Source organism: Silurus meridionalis, chromosome 2 (genome assembly GCF_014805685.1).
Source record: "Silurus meridionalis isolate SWU-2019-XX chromosome 2, ASM1480568v1, whole genome shotgun sequence".
Classification (NCBI taxonomy): domain Eukaryota; kingdom Metazoa; phylum Chordata; class Actinopteri; order Siluriformes; family Siluridae; genus Silurus; species Silurus meridionalis.
This window is the reverse complement of record NC_060885.1, coordinates 25372152-25377954: the sequence shown is the minus strand read 5'-3', so window position 1 is coordinate 25377954 and position 5803 is coordinate 25372152. Positions and strand designations below refer to the sequence as shown.

Below are 5803 nucleotides of genomic sequence, written 5' to 3'. Positions count from 1 at the left end.
AACGGTTTGAATGAGTTTCAGGCTGTTGATCTGGGAAATGTTTAAGATAATAACGCGCTTTTTCACTAAACATCGCAAACTACAAGAATCTGATGATACTACAGAAGACATCAAGCTGACTAAGGTACGTGACTGCGCATTTATGTTGTTAAATGTAGTTTTGAAGTCACATGACAGCTGCAGGGCAAAACACTAAATGAAAGTAGATATTGGCTGAATAAGTAAACTGTCATTACATATTGAATCTTTTGGATTGTGAAAATGTGCTACAAGCTTTGACAGTTCTAGACAGTCACAACCCTCTGTAATACAGTGAAGCAGCTACGTCACAGTAAGTTATATAAATGTACGTGAACCTTTCCAGCTTAGCTTTTGGATCATTGTCTCAGTGGAATATATGTATGTAATGTGTGACTGCAATACAAAGTCATAAATATTGTTCTTGGTTTTAGGTTGTGTGAAAAAACTGGAGCTCTACAGCAGAAAAGCATGCCAATTATTACCACCATTGCATTTATGGCTATGACTGTGTACTAACCTTACTAAAATCAAGGCATTTAAATTGCATAAATTAATATTAAAGTTTCAAAGAATAAATCAATTACAAATTATGAAAATATATATTTGTAGCACATTGCAACAATGCACAGGATAAAATTAATTAAAATTTAAACTTAAATGTTTAACTTAAATGCACTCGTGTACATTAAATAATAATGTACAGGCCCTCTGGCCTGCTGAAAGGTTGTAAAATTAAATATGTTCTTGCATAAAAACAAAGTGCATTCAGAACAAGTGCAACTGCTTAAAGATACAACAATACAACACTATCACTGGGAAACTTCCTGCCTTTTCAAAAACGTCTGCCACAGATGGAGTGCGCATGCTCGGAGGGGTTTTGCTTTTCTGTGCCGTGTTCCTCTGATATTCAGTATAGCGATCGGGATGTTTGGATTTCAGGTGATAAATTAAACCCGACGTGGAGAAAGTATTTGCAGACGTACCCCCTCTTGAAATTTCGGCATTACATGTTTTGCAAATCGCTATCCGTGGGTCTTTCTCAGATATACTGAAATACGTCCACACCGCAGACATGTTGTTTTAGACATGCACGTGCAGACCGAGGTTTCTGTTTGCGTCATCACAACAAACTGTTTCGGCCGTGTTTTTTCGGTGATCAAAGTCTTTCGGCCGAAAACCGAAAATTTTCGGTGGCCGAATATTCGGTGCATCCCTAATCTTTATACATGGGTCATGAGGGTGAGGGCTTAGAGTAGGACTGGGGATTAGTGATGTCCGGTTCGTGAACGAATCGTTCATTTGAACTGGTTCTTTTTAATGAACCGGTTCACCAAATCGGACTGAATCGTTTAAAACAGTTCGCGTCTCAAATCAGCACTAATCAACAAAATTACTCAAGTTACTCACTTTTGAATGTGTATGACCGTCTATCCGACTCAAAATAAATCAATATCCCTGAGAATGGGGTTCTTCTCTAGTTTCTCCAACAGTACACACATTAAACTGAAACATGCTGCTGAACAAGTGATCATCACTGAGCATGCGCATACCTGCCGATTCCGAGCAGCACACATACTGCTGTTCTCGAGTCACCAGTACTGTATCAAGAACCGTTTCTTTCGGACACGTCCGACATACTACTGATACCAGCGAATTTTTGATACTGAGCATGCGCGACCTACCGAGCAGTACGCGTGCTGTCTGACATTAATTAATACACACACACACTTTTGGACTCCGAATCAGATGCGTTCGACATACTGCAAAGGCTGGTGCTGCGCTGCTGATATATGAGCACAGGTGAACTGAGGACTTAAATGAAAAGTAAGTTTATTTCCTAACAACTTAAAACATCAACGTTTTGCACATCAGTGCCTGTACTGGGTGTTTTAGTGCAAAACGTAAATGTAAGGAACATTTCTAAGATGACGATGATTTAATTTAAACAGATAAGCCATGCCCTCATGCAATAGACATTACTTTATTTAAATGTTTTTAGTGTGTATGTTCATCCGCTGAGATGATACAGTATTAAAAAACAAATATTTTATCAATAAAACACTGCAGCAGACAATTGTATTCATTTAATGAATGAGTCATGTTGAAACTGTGCTTTCTCACACAGAGCAACCTCCTGTACTAGTCTGGTTTCCAAAGAGGCCACTCAACTAAGACTGTCCTGCTCTTGGTTATTAAAGCTCTGTGACTCCAGCAACTTTTAAGTCATCTGTGCTCGTTTTGCTGGATTTGTTTGCGGCTTTTGGAACAGTTATCCACCTGATTGTCTGTGTCTTTGAAAACCTCACTCCAGTTGTCCAAGTCTTACCTCTCAGGTATGTCCTTCATAGTGTCAGGGTTAGGTTTGTACAGTAAGTTGCAACATGTTGTAACTGGGGTGCATCCAGGTTCATTACTTAGAACACAACACTTCTCCTCTCCTTGTACCTACAGTGGCATTTCAAAAGTTTGTGAATCCCTTGCAAATTCTGTAAAAATGTGAATGATTTTAACACAATTAGAGAGATCATACAACATGCATGTTAGTTTTTATTTAGTATTGTCCTGGGTAATATATTTTACATAGATGTTTATATACAGTATTGTTCAAAACAATAGCATTACAATGTGACTTACCAGAATAATCCAGGTTTTTAGTATATTTTTCATTGCTACGTGGCAAACAAGTTACCAGTTGGTGGAGTAGATTCTCAGAAAACAAACAAGACCCAGCATTCATGATATGCACGCTCGTAAGGCTGTGCAATTGGGCAATTAGTTGAAAGAGGTGTGTTCAAAAAAATAGCAGTGTATGCCGTTGACTGTACAAACTCAAAACTATTTTGTACAAACATTTTTGTTTCTAGGATTTAGCAATCCTGTGAATCACTAAACTAATATTTAGTTGTATGACCACAGTTTTTTAAAACGGCTTCACATCTTTGTGGCATGGAGTCAACCAACTTGTGGCACCTCTCAGCTGTTATTCCACTCCATGACTCTTTAACAACATTCCACAATTCATTTACATTTCTTGGTTTTGCTTCAGAAACAGCATTTTTGATATCACCCCACAAGTTCTCGATTGGATTAAGGTCCGGGGATTGGGCTGGCCACTCCATAACATTAATTTTGTTGGTTTGGAACCAAGACTTTGCTCGTTTACTAGTGTGTTTGAGGTCATTGTCTTGTTGAAACATCCATTTCAAGGGCATGTCCTCTTCAGCATAAGGCAACATGACCTCTTCAAGTATTTTGACATATGCAAACTGATCCATGATCCCTGGTATGCGATAAATAGGCCCAACACCATAGTAGGAGAAACATGCCCATATCATGATGCTTGTACCACCATGCTTCACTGTCTTCACTGTGTACTGTGGCTTGAATTCAGAGTTTGGGGGTTGTCTCACAAACTGTCTGTGGCCCTTGGACCCAAAAAGAACAATTTTACTCTCATCAGTCCACAAAATGTTCCTCCATTTCTCTTTAGGCCAGTTGATGTGTTCTTTGGCAAATTGTAACCTCTTCTGCACATGCCTTTTTTTTTTAACAGAGGGACTTTGCGGGGAATTCTTGCAAATAGATTAGCCTCACCCAGACGTCTTCTAACTGTCACAGTACTTACAGGTAACTCCAGACTGTCTTTGATCATCCTGGAGCTGATCATTGGCTGAGCCTTTGCCATTCTGGTTATTCTTCGATCCATTTTGATGGTTGTCTTCCGTTTTCTTCCACGTCTCTCTGGTTTTGCTCTCCATTTTAAGGCATTGGAGATCATTTTAGCTGAACAGCCTATAATTTTTTGCACCTCTTTATAGGTTTTCCCCTCTTCAATTAACTTTTTAATCAAAGTACGCTGTTCTTCTGAACAATGTCTTGAACGACCCATTTTCCTCAGGCTTTCAAATGCATGTTCAACAAGTGCTGACTTCATCCTTAAATAGGGGCCACCTAATTCACACCTGTTTTTTCACAAAATTGATGACCTCAGTGATTGAATGCCACACTGCTATTTTTTTGAACACACTCCTTTCAACTAATTGACCAATTGCACAGCTTTACGAGCGTGCATATCATGAATGCTGGGTCTTGTTTGTTTTCTGAAAATCTACTGCACCTACTGGTAACTTGTTTGCCACGTTGCAATAAAAAATATACTAAAAACCTGGATTATTCTGGTTAGTCACATTGTACTGCTATTATTTTGAACAATACTGTATAGTCCATGACACAAAACAATTGCAGAAATTATTAAAATAACCCCCTTCAAAAGTTTGAACAGTGAAAGGGTTAGTTCACCCCAAAATGATAATTCTGTCAATAATTACCCACCTTTTGTAGGATTTGTCTAAAAAAAATGCTCGTTTTACCATTCAGAACAGAAAAGGGACTCGTGAACAACTGTCACAAAACAAAAGAACAATCATAGATCATCTATATAACCATTCAGACCCTTATAAACCATTTAGGTTCATAAAGGTAGTTATTTTAATAATTTTAGGCATGTTTTGACTTGTGGACCATATGGAAACATTGTTTATGTTAAATATCTCAGTCAGGACAATACTAAATATAAAATAACATGCATATTGTTTGATCCCTCTTTTGTTAAAATTATTCACATTTTTGCAGGTTCTGCTAAGGATTCCCAAACATTTGTGAGTCATGACAATGGGTCTGTCATTTAGAAACATGGCTTTTCATATTACTAATATTGAATTAACATCTCTCTCTCTCTCTCTCTCTCTCTCTCTCTCTCTCTCTCTCTCTCTCTCACTCTCTCTCGCTCTCTCTCTCTCTCTCTTATTTCAGATGGCTGTCCCGATAGTTGCTGCTCTCATCTTTGCCTCCTGGACAGAAATATCTTGCTGTATGTTGAATGATCATCAACTCAACCCTGCCAAGACAGAACTGCTCATGTTTTCAGCTGACATAACTTTGGTGTTATTGTTGACGCATATACAGTGGAACCCGGTTATGTCGATGTCCTAGGGGGTTGCCAAAAAGCATCGAGATAACCGATGATCGAGATAAACGAAAATAAATATGGCGGCAATATATTAACGTCCTTGAAATTTCTTTATGTACATGATGTGCGTTAATAAATGAGAATGTGCATGCACGTGTTTTTGGAGGCGTTGCCATGATTTGTTTGATGAAGTCATGCTATAAAAATACATACAGTACATGTTTGTTAACTGTCAGGAATCCACCTGCCACGCCCCCTTCGGCGTGTCAGGTGCTTTCTCGGCTGCTTTCTCTGAAGCTCCCGGCTTCAATCGCGCACATATGGTGCTCGTTTAGCATCATCACCAGCTCCTATTTAAACTTCCACACTCTCACTGTCCATTATTGTTGGTATATGTTGGTTCACGGCGGTCGTTGTTATCGCTCATGCGTATCCCGGTACGTGTCTTCCCACCGGCACTCTCTCACCGGCTGCGCTTTTCTTCCCAAAGCGCATCGCGGATCTACTTTCGCCTCCCGTTCATCGCATAACATTTAACAACAAAAGGCATATGTGCACTAACTAACAGCAGAGATTCACCAGTATACAATACAACACCTGTAGCATCTGTAAGGCTTGATTTTTCCGCCACTTCCGCGAGTTCTTCTGCGGCTGCACCGAGATAACCGACGTTAAATGGAAAATTTATCTCCCCTTGTGCTCGAGATATCAGGGTTCGGCGACATAAAAAAAGTCGACATAACCGATAAAAAATGCTTAGACAAAGCGAGAATTTGGCGGTTCCACTTCAAAAACGTCGACTTAATAGGGTTG

General features: G+C 39.3%; 1 long non-coding RNA gene across 1 annotated transcript; it reads left to right on the top strand.

Annotated features, from left to right (window-relative positions):
* Positions 1-1122: 1122 nt before the first annotated feature.
* On the top strand, positions 1123-5066 carry LOC124375898. The gene is made up of 3 exons (XR_006923738.1): positions 1123-1845; positions 2147-2354; positions 4834-5066. It is a non-coding gene; the product is annotated as an uncharacterized LOC124375898 (long non-coding RNA).
* The last annotated feature ends 737 nt before the right edge of the window (positions 5067-5803 follow it).